At 33.2% G+C, this 17266-nt stretch overlaps 2 long non-coding RNA genes across 3 annotated transcripts; both read left to right on the plus strand.

Annotated features, from left to right (window-relative positions):
• Positions 1–1494: 1494 nt before the first annotated feature.
• On the plus strand, positions 1495–2447 carry LOC100536946 (uncharacterized). Its single transcript, XR_002456431.3, has 4 exons — positions 1495–1546; positions 1639–1965; positions 2050–2080; positions 2163–2447. It is a non-coding gene; the product is annotated as an uncharacterized lncRNA (long non-coding RNA).
• A 4588-nt stretch (positions 2448–7035) lies between these two features.
• Positions 7036–8739, plus strand: LOC100536989 (uncharacterized). Of its 2 annotated transcripts, none has more exons than XR_011008190.2 (5): positions 7036–7146; positions 7254–7589; positions 7737–7844; positions 7958–8046; positions 8138–8739. It is a non-coding gene; the product is annotated as an uncharacterized lncRNA (long non-coding RNA). The 2 variants fall into 2 exon arrangements; XR_011008191.2 differs by having other exon boundaries at positions 7740–7844.
• Positions 8740–17266: the final 8527 nt, after the last annotated feature.

The raw sequence follows: 17266 nt of genomic DNA on the forward strand, positions 1-17266 counted from the left end.
GTTACACCATGGTAAAAACAAATTAACCATGGTTCTGTTACACTAACCATAGTATAAGAATTTGTAGTTGAAGTAATGCGCACCATACGAATAGTAACAACTATGTAAAAGAGATCCAAATATATTCTTATGGCTGCGGTCTAACATCTGCTATTGGCATTAATTTATTGGTCTTTATTGTTGTCATAAAATTTGTTACCATCCTTGCCCGTTTGCATTTTATAAAATTCACAAATTATCATTCTGACAGACTTTTACTGAAGAAAATAAGCTTAATTTGTGTAATATCTGTAGGCTGGGATGGATTGCTTATATTTATCTTGAAGATGTGGTACAAACTTATACACACCTTTTTTTCAAACAAAAAGGCTTATTTTAGAAAATTTTGTTTTTTGTTATTACACTGTAAAAATACGGTGTATGTTTTACTTTTAAAAAACTTGAGGCGACTATTTGCGTCAGCCTTTTGAGTATTTCAAACTCATTTTATTTTAGTTTGCCCTATTAGACTTTGCATGTTCTCAACTTACATTATCAAGTAACATTAATGCAATTTGATCAGTTTTTAACTTAGTTTTAAGTTTGTCAAACCTGTTTTTTTTAAGTAAAATGTACTTATTTATTTTAATAATCTGCCCAGTGTATTGTTTAAAGTAACTATTATTTAATGAAATGTGTGCTTTTAAGTAAAGCTAACACAATCGCATTATTTTTCTAGTTTGTTAAATCCTTAAAAAACACACATTTCAAATATTTTAAAACATTAATCTTTATTGTTCTTCAAGTATCAAACAATAAACACAAATGCATTCATTCATTTGAAAAACTCTAATTACATATTTACGGAATTAATTGAACAATACATTTCTTATTGTGATTATTACACTGTAAAAAAGATCCGTACATTTACGATTTATTTCCGGCAGCTGGGGTTATTAAATAACGTCTGTTAAATTACTGAAATATACCGTAAAATAATGGATATTAAATTACAGAAATTTACCAGAAATTTAAATTTAAGGAAATTTCTGTAATTTTTATATCTGTTATTTTATGGTATATTTCTGTAATTTAACGCACGTCATTTTACGGGGAGTTTCCGGCACCTGATGGAAATAAACCATAAAATTACGGATATTTTTTACAATGTACTTTGCATAATGTTAAAATATTATTTTAACTTTATTTGATAATATTTTATAATTAATTTGGAAAAGACCACAACTTTACCCTATAAATGTCTATACAAAAAGTCTAATTATTAAACCTTGTCTAATATTAGATTCTTTAAAAACTAAAATAACTATTCGGCAGTATTTTTTAAGTGAAGATGCATATTTCTAGTGTAACTTTTCCAAAGTAAATCCTCACTGACCGTAAACTTGCAGCACTTCAATGAATCATTTTTCCAAAGTTAGTATTTTCTAAAAGCTCAGCAGAAGCACTTCCTCTAATAGATGCTATAAACCTCAACCTGAGCACAAGATCGACCTCAGAGACCTTCAGCGAGAGCTCAGAATGAAGACGCTGCTGCTTTCCCTTCTCTGTAAGTGGATTTCTGATCATTATCAGTGTTATTGAATGTGATTCAGCCGTGATTTGATCATATGAATGATGTGATGTCATGTGTATGTGCAGGTTTTCTGGTGTGGAATCAACACACTGAAGCTTTGACTGATCAACAGGTGACTTTAGGAGAGACTGTGACTTTAGCCTGTGAGTTTAGATTAAAAGCTGTAGTTTGGTTTGTGATAAAACCGTCAGCTCGTCCGATGATGATCATGAGGACTTTTGGAACCCAAGAGGCTGATTATTATGATGGAAAACTGCGCAGCAAATATTCAGAGGGAAGCAGAAGCCACTTAATAATCAATAATGTCAGTGCTGATGATTTGGGCGAATATTACTGTATTAAACCAGGTTTTGCTTTGAACATCAGTGATGGTATCAGACTGCACACCTCTAGTAAGTATTTAACAGTAATAAACAAATTATAAATATAAAAATTATGTGAAATAAGTTACTTTACCTGTGCTTTTCTAATTAAAGACTGAAGAGGACTATCTTCTGTAAATCCTTGGTAAGTTTTGATTCACTGCAGTACAAAACAGTCTTCATGAATGTGAATTAGCAGCTAAACCATGTTTTTATTATTTATTTAGAAGTCCGACATGATGTTTTGAGAAAATAACACTCATCCAGACCAACGGCTGTGATGTTCCTCCTCAAAAGGAGATATATGAGTTGGCGACAAGTTGAGAGATTGATTATGGTTGCTTTAAATGATCAGAATTATGTGTTGCTTGAATGTTTAAAGAAAAAATGAGTCTCTAGACTTGAAATCTAGACTAAAACACAGTGTATTTGTAATAAAAATGACTAATATCTGTCTGCTCGGCACTTGAAGTGTTCATCAAGATTTATAATAAACATTTGCTTGCATTCAACTTTGTAATGTTTTGGATTTTGTATGTCTCTGTCTGAGTTGCTAATTAATATCAGATCTAATTCATTTTTAATGCCATGTTTCATCATTAATTGTGCTTTTGTGATTTATCAAAATGTTATGATAGTTGTTGGTTACCTTTTCTGCCTATGAGATCCACTAGAGGCCACTCTATTCATTATCTTCCATTACAATTTACCTGGATCACACTTCCCATAATCTACTGCACTGGTTACTCAACCCCAGCTGTTGCGCATTTTACTTAAGACACTGGCTGCATATGAAATCAACCCTAATCCCTAAATCCTAAGTCACAATTACCTACATTAGTTCACTAATATAGTTTACTTAAACTCAGGCACTGAGGGCACTGGAAGAGATGCCATTTTGTTCTTGTTTTGTAGGTTGATAAATGCTGATTAGATTATTGGATTTTAACGTTGTGCACATCCCCTGGGATAGCTATCTAATACTTAGGGAGCGGTCTTGTCACCATCCTGCACTTTGTCTCCATTCCCCTAGAGATCCTTGTGTTTCCCCTCTGCCTTTGTTCTTCCTCATGTGTTCTTGTTTACTTAATTTTGATCACCTGCGACTTATTCCAGTCTGTGTATTCAAGTTGTCACTGTCACAAAGTTCAAAGAAGACGTGGAGACCCAAATGCAAGCGACAATTTATTAAACTTAGAAGGGAACACAGAACAAAGAGAAGCTGGCTGGCTGGAAGTCAGGTGATCACAAGTGGAAGATGAAGGAACAAATAGTTCTCCGTCTGCAGGGCGAACAAAGTTCATCGGGGAGATCTTCAATCTCCGTCAACAGAGCGAATCAACAGTTCATCGGGGAGAACTTCAATCTCCGTCAACAGAGTGAATCTAAAGTTCATCGGAGAAAACTTCAACCAGCGAACAACCAGCGAACTCAACGAGGAGAGCCTGACAAAGACACAGAGACAAGTGAGGACAACGAACTGACAAGGTGAGACAGGAACGCTGAACATTTATAGCCACAGTAATGCGCTACACCTGGAGCGCAATAATCAGCTGAGCGGTGCTAGGCGACCGATGACCATGATCATGTGACCGCCCAGCCGATGACATGAAAACAACAACAACACTGACAGCCACGCGACTCTCACACAAACACAGAGACAAGCGCACACACACACACCGCAAACCCAAATAAACAAATCACACCACGCAGACACATCATAGAAGAGCAGATAGATCCACAACTGTGACAGTCACTTTATCTGTGTTCCTCACTTGGTTTTTGAATCATCCCTGGTGAACTTGCTTTGCGGTCCCTTGATCTCCTGAGCTTCGTCTAGTAAGACTTAGTTTTATAAAAGATAAAGTTTTATTTTCCTTGTCGCTGGCTGCCTTATTGTCTGTTTGTTTTCTCCCCTCGTGGAGTTTTCTTTACATGTTTATTATACTGTTAAAATATTTTGTAAACCTCATTCTGAGAAGATCCTAAGTTGTCTGTTTTGCTGCCTCATTTCTGAGAAGAATGTAAGTTGACCTTTTTTTTCTTTTTTTTTTTTATAAATCCTTGTTTTCTGGATTCCCTCTTGGAGTGTACAGACACCAGTCTCCACACCAGAGACCCAGGTTCAAAACCCGACCGTGACAGGTCTGTTAGTGATGAAACAGTGTATTGATCAGTGTTCGAACTATCTGCTTGTTAAGTTGTGACGTATGTAATACTGTTTCCAGGTCCAAGCTGCTACTCATTCGAATCGAGAAAATATTAGTCTAAGGCCATTTTTTTGTCATATCACACAATAAAGTGAATTCTCTATAAAACCATGGTGTGTGAAACAGTCTCTGGACTTGCTGCATCACAAATACCAAAACTTTTACAATTTCTAAAAAAATGAATACCTTTCTGGCCATCAGAATTGTAAATGTGATTTTTGAAAGTATTAAGTCAATTTGTTATTGTTTCTTATTATCATTTGATGAGTCTCCCCATACAGCTTTGACCCGGAAGCTGCTTCGCATGACGTCACACTTAAGCTGCGGTCACACTTGTCTTTTCATCCCATAGACTTCTATTCATACGCATGTGAATGCGTTAGATTGGAAACGCAGGGTCATGCGTCAAGTTTTGCAGGTTTCTTCAGTGCAAGTTCAAGCTTGGTGAACTCTGACCTGCGAAATCGCATCACTTGACTACGTGAGACCAATCGAGGATCAAAACATGTCATCTCTGAACAGAAATTTAAAACATGAAGCAATTGCTCACTTTTTTAAATGTCTAATAAGCTTGTTTAATCCCGCCCCTTTTCGGAGCGCCGCACAACAGAATATCACATGCTCAAACTCTAATGTGACCGCAGCATCAAAAAGCGAATACTGTGGCCACTGGGGGCAGGCCCGGATTGGCTAATCGGGAGGACCGGGAGAATTCCCGGTGGGCCGGTCCGTTTTTTGGCCGCGAGGGCCGGTGTCCCTAGCTCCAGAATCTGTTGCTCTCAGCAGTCACACTTTTTAAATTAATTAATTTATTTACTTGACCACAGTCTTCTTATTCATTATTTTACTGCAGCTCTGCTCTTTTTATATTTATCTTTTTTTTATGTCATCATCAGCCTGCAGGTTAATGATGATATAACTCAGACGAGCCAATTCTTAATTCACAGCTGTTGTGGTCCCGTGGTTTGCATGTTAGGTTATGACGCTGCGGACCCGGGTTTGATCCTCGTCTGAGTAGTTTTCTTTTTTTTATATTTATTTATTTATTTATTTATTATTGTTAAGACATAACACTGTTTGGGTTGTGGAACATTTGACGTTCTAAAGCAGCTGTTTTCTCAAAATAAGACGTGATAGTGTCATTAGAAACTGAATTGGAAATGTCCTTATTTTAATATAGTCAGTCGTGAACTGAGGTGGGCCGGTCTGAGGCTAGAAACTCCAGGGCTGAAAAGGAGTCCCACTCCGGCCCTGATTGGGGGAGCCTATTTTGGGAAGTAACAAAGTACAAATACTTTGTTACTGTACTCAAGTATTTTTTTCTGGTATCAGTACTTTACTCCACTATTTTTCTGACAACTTTGTACTTTTACTTCTTACATTTTTCACAAATATTTGTATTTTTACACCTTACATTTTTAAATCGGGCTCTTTAATTTCATTTTCATGTGTTTTGTGGCGAGATCTTTATTATTTCTTGTCATTGTGCAATTTTTGTTCTCAGCACCTTTTTGATGCAGTCCATCTATTTTCATCATTGTGCGTCTGAGTATTGCAGTCCGCGGATTTTTCAACCAAGGCTATCACGCACCTTACTTGGGGTAGTTTATGAGAAAGGCTAGGAGGATGACTACACTGATGAGACAGAGTTGGCGAGTTTAACATGACTGATGCTGTCCTGTTCACATATTTTGCAAGGTCAGATAAAACATAAAAAACAGAGAAAAACAATCGCGATTTCGAAAATAAAAAACACCATTGAAAGGGATTGTCCAACATGTTTACAGTAATATCGTGTGTTTCGGTTAAACACACCGAAAATTCTTTCTAAAACAACAAGCTGTACAACATTAATGGCAGCAGAAAATGCATTATCATCACATGAATGAATTACATTTGAAACATTTTTGAATAGAAAACATAAAAAACATTAGAAACTGAACTATTTCAATTGCAGTCTATTAATGCACCATGCAAGCACTTTATTAGAAATACTTTTATTTAAAGTTTTTTTTTTTTTTTTTAATATTTGCTTGTATAGCACCTTATTTTTAAAATAAACTAATACACTTTATTGAACATGAACACATAGACATCACCCTTTTTTTTTTTTTTGGAAAGACACTATATATTATATAATAGGTGAAATTAGGAGAAAGTGTGACTTCAGACTGTCAGATTGGTGTAAAAGAGATGTATTGGGTTTTCCAGAAACTGACATATTCTCCAGGGCTGAAACGGTGCAGACTTTCTCATGAGAATGTATAGTATCTCTTATACCAGAGGAAATATTCAGAAACAAATATTCATCACTCGCCACAGTTGTCTGTTTTATTAGTTTTATTAGTATTACTGTGTAAAAAGAGACAGTGCATCTTTACAGATCAGCAATGGCACCTGACTTTACATCACTGGTAAAGTATAAGTAACAAGTAATGCTAAATCAAATCAAAGGTGTTTTAAATTGTATGCATATTATCCATACTGTCACACTGCCATCAGACTATGACTGTTTGTTGTGAATACATGCCCTCTAGTGGTGAAAATTGCATAATCTACCTTTAAAGTGATAATTCATCCAAAAAATGTAATTCTGTCTTCATTTATTCTTCCTTCACTTGTTCTAAACCCTGTTTGATTTTCTATCTTCTGTTGAAAACAAAGAAGATATTTTGAAGAATGCTGCTGCCCCCAATAACTTCCCTAGGAGTTAGTTTTTCCTACATTTACAGGTAGGTCGTAGCAACCAGCATGCTTCAAAATATCTTTGTGTTCAACAGAAGAAGTAAATTGATAAAAGTTTAAAGCCACACAAGGGAGAGTAAATGATGTGATTTTCATTAGTGAACAAATTCTTTAAATAGAAGTTTCAACAGTGGGAGGATAGTGACGTTCTCTTCCTGAAGCTGCACTTCCTCTTACATTCACAATAAAGTCAACCAACTTACTGCATGTGAGTCACACAAACACAGAATGAAGACGACGCTGCTTTTACTCCTCTGTAAGTCTAACTTTGTGTTGGATTTTTAAAAAAATCTTCTTATGATCGGAATTTTATTGTTGTGTAAATGATGTACATCATTTTACATAAATGTTTTTTTTTGATAGATCTGCTGCTGTGGTGTCAAATTACAGAAGGTTTATTTGATAAACGGGTAAATTTAGGTGAAAATGTGACATTAGACTGTCAGATTGATGTAAAAGAGATGTTTTGGGTTTTCCAGAAACTGACAGATGCTCCAGTGCTGATACTGCGGACTTTCTCAACAGAATCTACAGTATCTCATATATTAGAGGAAAGATTCAGAAACAAATATTCATCACTCACTTTGAGCCGTTTGTTTATTAGTAGCATAACTATTGATGAAATAGGAGTATATTACTGTATAAAAAGAGACAGTACAACTATAAAGTTCAGCAACGGCACCAGACTCTACATCACTGGTAAGCTTGTGAGAAAATCATGACAAACCTGAATTGTTGCCAGATATGAATACTGCAATAAACTGTTACTTTAGCCTTTATTTCGGTTAGAGATCTACATAATGTTAATGTATGTTTGATATTTCTTAAACACAAATGTCTTACCAGAAGATAAGAGTCAGACAAAACCAAACGAGTCTCATTATCAAACGACGCAGGAGGCTCTGATAGTTTTATACATCATACTGAACATCATGATGTTTTCTGCAGTAATAGGTGAGATCGCAGGATTCTGCTTAATGTAAAATAACAGATAATACTCAACACTTTATGATACATATCATGCAGTTTAGGATATTAAATGAGAAATGTTGGTGCTTTTTTTTTAGCCCTATTTCAGATCAAACTTCAACTGTGTAAGAAAAGACAACAACAAAATGAGGAACTGGAGAAGATTTTCTGCACAAGTGCGGCAGAGGTACAACATTATCTCTTATTCACTCCTCTAAAGGTGTTGAGATCTTTCTATGTGGACATCAGAAGCTCATTTCTGTTTTTTTTTTTTGTAGTTTTCTGAAGTGGAGTTTCGTCTTTTTCAACCGAACAACAACACTTTTGCTCCTTTTCAAAATCCAATGACAAAAACCAGACGCATATAATTATCATTATCATTGCAGTCTACAGAATCATGTTCTGCTGAATAATGAAAGCAAAATAATGTTCGCTTGATTGCTGACTCTTGTTTCAAATTGACTGATGTTTGTAAATTTTACATAGGTAATGTAAAAATGATGTTTTCAGCATGCCTTCTGTTTGATTTTGTCTTGATAACTATTAAATATTAATACAATAACTGTATTTTGTTCATTATTCATTTCATTTTTGGTTTTTATATCACCTCAAAATGATGTAAATGTACAATAAGCAATACATGTGTAAACTATAAGTAAAAAATTCGGTTGGTATATTTTTTACTTGCAAAAAAATTATTTACATTTGAAAATATTAGTGCAATAGAAATATTTCAGTTTCGACTGTTTTTTATGCTTTCTATTTGAAAATGTTTCAAATGTAATTTATTCATGTGATGGTAATGCATTTTCTGCAGCCGCTAGTCCAAATGTTGTACAGCTTGGTGTTTTCGAAATAAATTTTACGATGTGGTTAACTGAACAGACAGTAATTATATTACTTTTAGGCTATATTATAATATATTATATTATATTATATTATATTATATTATATTATATTATAATATATTATATTATTGTGGTGTTAATATACATATTTTAATGTTGTTTGTAAAGGTTTTGGATATTGATTATAGAATGCATTGTCTTACATTTAAGGCTTTAAATACTGTAGTAACATCTTTCTGTCTGACAACAATCCAACTCGCTCTTTAAGATCTGAAAACTCAGGGCTTCTGGTAGTACCCAGAATAACTAAGTCCACTAAAAAAGGTTGAGCGTTCTCATATAGGGCCTAAACTTTGGAATAGCCTTCCTGATAATTGTGCGAGCCTCAGACACTCTCTCTCAGTTCAAAAGTAGAATAAAAACTTATCTTGTTATTAAAGCATATTCACAATGCATCACATAACTGTAGGATGCGTAAGTTTACTCCATGCAAGTGAGTGGGCTTGACAAACCAACTGTAGGACACACTTTTTCTGTCTTAATGTCAGAAATACTTCTATGTTTGATATGTTTGTTTATATATATATATATCACTTTTTTTGGAAAGACACTATATACTAAATAACTGCAGGTTAACACATATATTATATGTTTATTCATAATGTCCGAACTATACACATCTTCTTATCTTTTCTGATTTTGATTGTAATGTAATAATGTGCACCTTGTTAAATTTTTGGAAAAGGGAAATTACTTAAAATGTATTTTTGTTTTTTATCTAATAAAAAATTAAATAGAAAAACTGATTTTATATTATATATTGTAAATAATTTATTGTATTTTTTGTGTCTGATTAGCAGCTATTGTTGTGTATACTTCACAATAAAATTTTCTCCTGAGCTCTCACAAGCAAAACAAATGAAATGTGAGCAAATACAAATATGAGCAAAATATGAGCACGTCTAATCACTACTTTTAATGAATGCATAGAAAATCTACATCAACACATATTACTCAGCTTTATATTTTAATAAGTATCAAGTTTTACTTTGAATTGGCAATATTTTCGCCCCCTTCCACACAACTGAAGTATTGTAAAATATTATTATCATTTAATATTTTTTTCTCTATCTGAACATATTTCATATAAAAAAAAAAATTCATGTGATGGAAAAACAATTTTCAGCAGTCATCAGGTAAGTTGACGTTAGTCCTACTGTATGTCCTGATTGGTTGCTTGTCTTGTTTTTATCTTATTATTATATATAAAATGTTCACGTCAAAAAAAATGTATGTTTACTGTTATTATCCAGACTGCAAGTTTACATAGTGTGAGAAGCATATAGTTGACTTTACTTGAAAAAAAAGAGCAAACCATTTACTTTTAAAATGATTTGTTTTTTAATAAAATAGCTTAATTAATTTAGATTAGTTGACTTTACTTCAAAAATAAAGAAAATCTTTTTCCTTAAAAAACTAAGTAAATGAACTGTTTATAACTATAAATATTAAGTCAACTTAACAGTTGTGAGTTACGTTTAATGACATTTTTAAAATAAAGTACTAGTTGCTTTTTACAGTGTACAGTATTTGTAAAGGGTTTACACATATTCAATGTCGATAATGGGGCCTATACTGTCGTATGCCAAAATGGACACTTGATAAATAAAACGTCTGGGTGTTTAACGTCTTTTTATGGTCTCACTGCTCTTTTCCGCTCTGAGTGTTTTCTCACAGTTGTGGGTTCTTCAGCTTCATCTCTGGCCTGCTTAATGTCTGAGGTCTGTGTATAAAGTCACGCATTGTGGAAAAAAACATCAAGGCTCATGTCTTTGTCTTCACATTTCTGCTGGTTTGCTCTTTTATTTCGCTCAACTTGGTCAGAATTATTTCACTGCATATCAATTTAAAACAGCCACAGAATGAGGAAAGTGCAGCTTTCACTCTGTAAGTTACTATAATTTGTTTTTGTTTAATTGTATTGATTTTGTCATGACTGGATTGTTTTACAAAGTGAATTTGTGCAATGTTATTTTTATCATATTCTTAATCTGTGTTTCTTTGCAGATCTGCTGCTGTGGACTCAAACTGTAGAGAGTTTAATTGATAAACGGGTGAAATTAGGAGAAAATGTGACTTTAGACTGTCAAATTGGTGTAAAAGAGATGTATTGGGTTTTCCAGAAACTGATAGATTCTCCAGTGCTGATACTGAGAACTTACTCATCAGAATCTACAGCATCTTTTATACCAGAGGACAGACTCAGAGACAAATATTCATCACTCACTTTGAGCCGTTTGTTTATTAGTAGCATAACTATTGATGAATTAGGAATATATTACTGTATAAAAAGAGACCATAGATCTATACAGATCACCAACGGCACCAGACTCTACATCACTGGTAAGATTTTTTTTTAAACCATATCAACAGTGTTATATATCATATACATATTGTTAGAATTATGTTTGTTATAGCAAATAATATTTTTAAGACTTTAACAATTACAATTTCACAATTATTGATTTTTTTTCTTTAAAAGAGTAATTTGTATTTCTTCTCTTCAAATAGAAACCGAGTGCAACAAGCAACAAGCACAAGTTGATAAATCCCTCGAGATTCAGAAGATTCTGACTGCTGCATCCTTTCTCATAAACATTGTGCTGATTATTGCAATAATAGGTGAGATTTTTAAAAGACAATCAAGTTGAAAGCATTACAGAAACATGATTAATGTCGTGATTAAATTGAGCTATATCATGCCTACACTAAAAAAATTCTGTTTCACACAATTGATTTGTGTTGGGACAACAAGAAGGAATAAAGTTAACCTATTTATTTTTACAAATATTAACAATGAAGCTGTCCTCCTTTAAACTGAAGAATTGTGTTGTTTCAGCTCATTTTAAAAAAGTAGTTTGAACAAACAGCAAATGTTCTTTTTTGAGTGTATATAGTGTTATTTAAATCTAGTGTAATGTTTATGATGAGTTTTATTTAAAAACTACTTAAGTATTGTTTCACGATGCATGTTTGACTGTAGGTCTATTATACTAATTTCAGAATTGTTTAGGTATTTTGACCTACATTTATTGTGTTGTTCAAGGTTTGGTAATGTTCAAGCTTCAGAAGCCCACAAAAAGTCGACAACAATGCCAGAATGTTGAACCTGTTGCTAGCACAGATGCTCAAGAGGTAAGACATGTTCTTTTTTTTTTTTACTGTTTTTAAATAGTTAAATATTGACATTAGCATGTTGTTATTATTATTTTATTTCTTATATTTATATTCTATAGTTTTCTGAAGTGGAGTTTCATCTGCACAACCCGACCAGAAACACATTTGGGAAGAAACAAAACAAGCATGATCGAGATTAAATTCTTTCACAATGAACTAAAGGTTTTCTGCTAAATATTGATGAGTCTGTTATGTTTTTTTTTTAAATATGTCATATATTGTTAAGCTAAACATGTACGTAATGCAAATTCTTAGCTTCTCTTTGTTCTACTTTATTCTTGATTTTTTTAAAGTGGTCTTCTACTTAAAAAATACTATTGTAATTTAAATTAAATAGAATAGTGTTTTATAGTAAACTACTTGAAGTAATCTGTTGTGGTATTTGTAAAGTTGGTTATAATGGACCTGAAAATGAGTTTAAAAAAAAAAACTGCTTTTATTCTAGCCGAAATAAAACAAATAAGACTTTCTCCAGAATCAAAATATTATCAGACACACTGAAAATTTCCTTGCTCTGTTAAACATCATTTGGGAAATATTTAAAATAGAAAAAAAATAATAATCTTGGGCTAATAATTCTGACTTCAACTGTAAGTGTGGAACAATCCCTTCTTTATTACAATATCTATAAAAATATTTCTGGAAAGGCAAAGTGATTTATAAATAATTTTCATATTAAAACATGAATTAGTTTTAAAAAATCATGAACATTAATTATTAAGTTCTATAATACAAAACAACTGGTAAAACAAAACTAGGTAATGTAAACTAAACAATTAAGGCATTTTTAATAAACATTTGAAAAGAATTTTCTGAAAAATACATTTTTATTATTGATATCAGCACCTTTTGGCGTTTGCTTTCCACTACGCATGTGAGCTAGCAAAAGTCCTGCATATGCAAAGTGTTCATACAGACATTTTAGTATTGTAAAACTAATCAAACATCATGCATATCTTGTTACAATATTTTTGCATAATTATATTTCAATTTTGAAGTAGAACGTATTTCTGTGAAAAGTGTTGTGAAAAGTTTAGCAAAACAAAATATCTTTTCATTTATGTTAAAGTATTTTTTTCTTTATTGTAAATTGAAAAAGTGCATTTACACAGAAATAAACTTTTTTTAAACATCGTTTAAAAGTGTATTTGATGTTTTATATTTACTGAAAATAAATTGACACATTTTTTATATAGCAAAGTGCCTTTAAATAGTTCCTAAAGGAACACATTTGACATTTGTCTGCACTTGTTCAGATACAAAGTGTCTCATCACTGTAGTGGTACCTTCATGGATCAGATTTGTACCTTTGATGAAGGCACAATATATCTGCAAGTTTTTAAAAACCAAAGGTACATTTTGGTGTCCCATGGTACAAATCATATCCTTAAAGGTACAAACTGCAATGGTACAAATTTGTTTCTCTGTCCTAAGGTACAATTCTGTTCCATAAAAAGGTACTGTCCCAGTGACAAGGATTTGTTCCTTCTTAGGTCCAACATTTTACCTTTTTTCTGAGAGTGTACTCACCCGTCTGCCGTTAGACATGACGACTTTCTCCTGTCGTCTCTGTCGTGTATGTGTCTGTCTTTTATTTACGACTGAAAAGTCCTTCCATAGTTTTCTCGACTTGGCTGAGAAATACAAAGTGAGCAATGTTTACGTACACTTCTTATGCCTAGCAGTATTTAACGTAACGATACCTGAAAAATAGGCACATTAACTTTACCTGCTGATATGAAGATGGCAGTCTGAAGACACTCGCTGAGGCAAACTGAATTGAGGTATTTAAAAACGGAAGTAGGCTTTAAAACAAATTACAAGTGCTAAGGCTATTAAACTAATTTAATTTTAACTATTTAATTTAGGGTGTAATACAGCATGTTTGATTTCAAATCACACAAGTTCAGTTCTTATGTGTGAGGTGACTTTCCCTAAAGTGGAACGTATTTATTTATTTATTTTGCATTTTCGACTTCTGTGACATTTGATGTTTGGCCAAAATATAAAATCCAATATAAAAAAATAAATTAATTAAATGAATTAATTAAAAACAAAAATCAAGGGGTATTTTAAAAAATCCGTATAGACATTGATACACTGTATAAAGAAGTCCTGGCTGCCTTGAATTTTTAAGCTGAATCAAATTAACCTTATGAGTCCATTGAACTTATATTATGTTAAACTGACTTTAAACAGCTTGGGTAACTTTAAAAAATTAAGTTAGAACATGATTAACCTAGTTTAATAAGTTACAATGACATAAAAACATACACAGTCATGACTAATTGATATTATAATTTTTTACAGTGTACATACAGTAGATCTGTGTTTCTCAACCACGTTCCCGAGGACCACCAGCACTGCAGGTTTTGGATATCTCCTTTGTATGTCACACCAATTACAGATCTTTTAGTCTCTGCTAATGAACTAATGATCTGAGTCAGTTGTGTTTGGTTAAGGAGACATGGAAAATGTGCAGAGCATGGTGCTCCTCCAGTAACGTGGTTGAGAAACACTGCAGTAAATTCATAATATCTAATATTTTAACAATTAAGAAAAGATTATCACCGTTTGGAGTGTTTACATAAAGGCTAGAATCTTGTTATTTGGGGGTAACCTATCACAGCACACCATTACAATACTGTTTTAAGAAAGGAAGAAAAAGGTGTCTCACAATGTGTCTCGATTCCACTAAAGAAATGTGTAGCCAAAATGTTTCAGGTTAGATATGGAGCTTCTATTGTCTAATATTATGATACATACATACAACATCATTAGCAAATGAGATACCACAAATGGTAGAAACCATGACTTAAAATATTTTTTGTCATTATTATTTTTATAAGCTTTGATTCTTGCTCCATTTGTTTAGGGTCGGGTTTATAGTGTAAACTGCAGGTAGCCACCAGGGGGCGATGAAAATGTTATTTCCATGGCTTTTACTTAAATTTTTTTCTATGGCTTTAAATATAAGGCACATTTGGTGTACAGTAGCACTATTTAGTGTTTACTTTTTGCCATCTGATAAAAGTGTTATTCAGAAATGGAGACATAAATAAATGTTGAAAAGTGGATAAAGGTTTTTGCATTTCAAACTACTCAAAATGTAGATTTTCCCAAATCCTATTTGGAAAAATATTGTCTGGGATTCAGCTTATTTCAGGAAAGATTAATTAACACCGACCACAGCAAGATAAATCACTTGATCTCACTTACAAGATGGCAGCAAGTCCTGTTTCCAACGTGTGTGACGAGTCATGTCAAACTTGAATCAAGCATTATACCTTAACTTTACATTACACTATATATTTTGTATGCATTTCACTGTTTTTAAAATAAAAGACAGCATTTTAGGGTGGTTTTGTTCAGGTTTTTTTGTGATAATCTAAACAAAAATGCTAAATGCTCTCATTGTGCCATAGCAACGTCGTGGGCTCAACATGGAAATATGAAGTGTGATTGACTTGAATATAGAAAAAACTGTGAGAAAATATTCATATCACGATTACAGAGTTATCCCGGTTTGGTTAAAATGACCTGAAAATGTTCAAAACAAATGTCACACAAAGAAGATATCAAAATTTTGTATCTGAAAATGAAAAAAAAAAACAACAACAACAACTTATGCAATCTTTTGACAAACAACAATAAAATGGATCCATTTTGGATTTGTTTAATTTTGTTTGTAATATTTTATGAGTGATATTATTGGTAGGCCTAGATTTGATTTTTGTATTTAATGTCTTGTTTTTTAAAGCCCGCACTTGGAAAACTACCTCACAGGGATACCTGTGGATTTTGTTTTTCCATAAAACTGCATAAAGCTGCTTTTTTACAGCCACAAAAATGGTTGTGTGATTTAATGAAATATCCAATTGCGATGTTTCTGACTGATATTGTCATTTTATTTGTGATTTACATTTGCGAGTAGACCTATTCTCAATAACTGTATAGATCAGTGGTGCCCAAACTTGTTCCCGGAGGGCCGGTGCCCTGCATAGTTTAGTTTTAACCCAATTAGACACACCTGAACCAGCTAATCAAGCTCTTTAGCTATACCTGAGCCAACTGTATTGAAGGAAGTTGGCGCTAAAATATGAACACCGGCCCTCCACATCTGACTTTGGACACTCCTGGTATAGGTTAATAAATGTCAATATAAACATGTATTTACATTGTAGCCTTTAGCGACTAGCTAATTGCAGTGTTAAGGGATTTGCAGTGAGTTTTCAAAATCATGGTAATCACTCACAGTTTTAATGGCAATAATAATTTGTAACATTATTATTTACTAGAATTTCCGGTGTTGGGTTGTGGCTGGAAGGGCATCCGCTACGTAAAACTTATGCTGGATAAGTTGGTGGTTCATTCCGTCGTGGTGACCCCTGATTAATAAAGGGACTAAGCTGAAAAGAAAATGAATGAATGAATACTTACTAGAATATTAACCGTGGTTTACCTTGAATCCAGTAATCATGACATCACTATACTACAACATTAGGTTGGAAGTGGGATGTAGAACGACATTAGAAATTAAATCTAATAAGGAAGTGACATCGGTTCATCTGAATATTCTGATTGGTCCTCATAGATATTATGCAGAAAGTCAAGGCTATAGGTTTTCAAACAAACGTATGAGTCATAATCATTTATTCATTCATTTCCTCCGGTTCAGTCTTTATTTCAGAGGTCGCCACAGCTGATTGAAGCGCCAACTATTTTGGCATATGTTTTACACAATGAATGCCCTTCCAGCAGCAACCCAGTACTGAGATACACCCATACACTCTCACATTTACATACAGTCAATTTTGTTTAACCATTTCTCCTATAGCACATGTCTTTAAACTGTAGGGGAAAGCCACACCAACAAGGGGAGAACATGCAAACTCCTCACAGAAATGCCAACTGGCTCAGCTTGGACTCAAACCAGCGACCTTCTTACTGTTAAGCGACAGTGCTAACCACTGAGACACTGTGCAGCCCGACACGTAATCAGACATACTTAATCAGTTATTATGTAAGCAATTACATAGTTTTATATTTTAAAAAATCCAATCAAAGAAGGATATAGGATGATTAGGGATACAATCTTGCATCATATCCTGCATTCATGTTTCTGAATCTGTAGCAATGATGTAGCTTAAAGGACTATAATTTGCAAACATTCGTACATCAGACTCTTTAGCGTGAAAGTAGGTTAGCAAAACCACATGCTATAGCGCTGTCAGAAAATAGCCAAACATAACTGTCTGCAAGGTTGTCCTTCTATTTTGTTTTTAAAAACAAATGCAAGCAATAAATTTAAAACTATTTTTG

Source organism: Danio rerio, chromosome 22 (genome assembly GCF_049306965.1).
Source record: "Danio rerio strain Tuebingen ecotype United States chromosome 22, GRCz12tu, whole genome shotgun sequence".
Taxonomy (NCBI): Eukaryota; Metazoa; Chordata; class Actinopteri; order Cypriniformes; family Danionidae; genus Danio; species Danio rerio.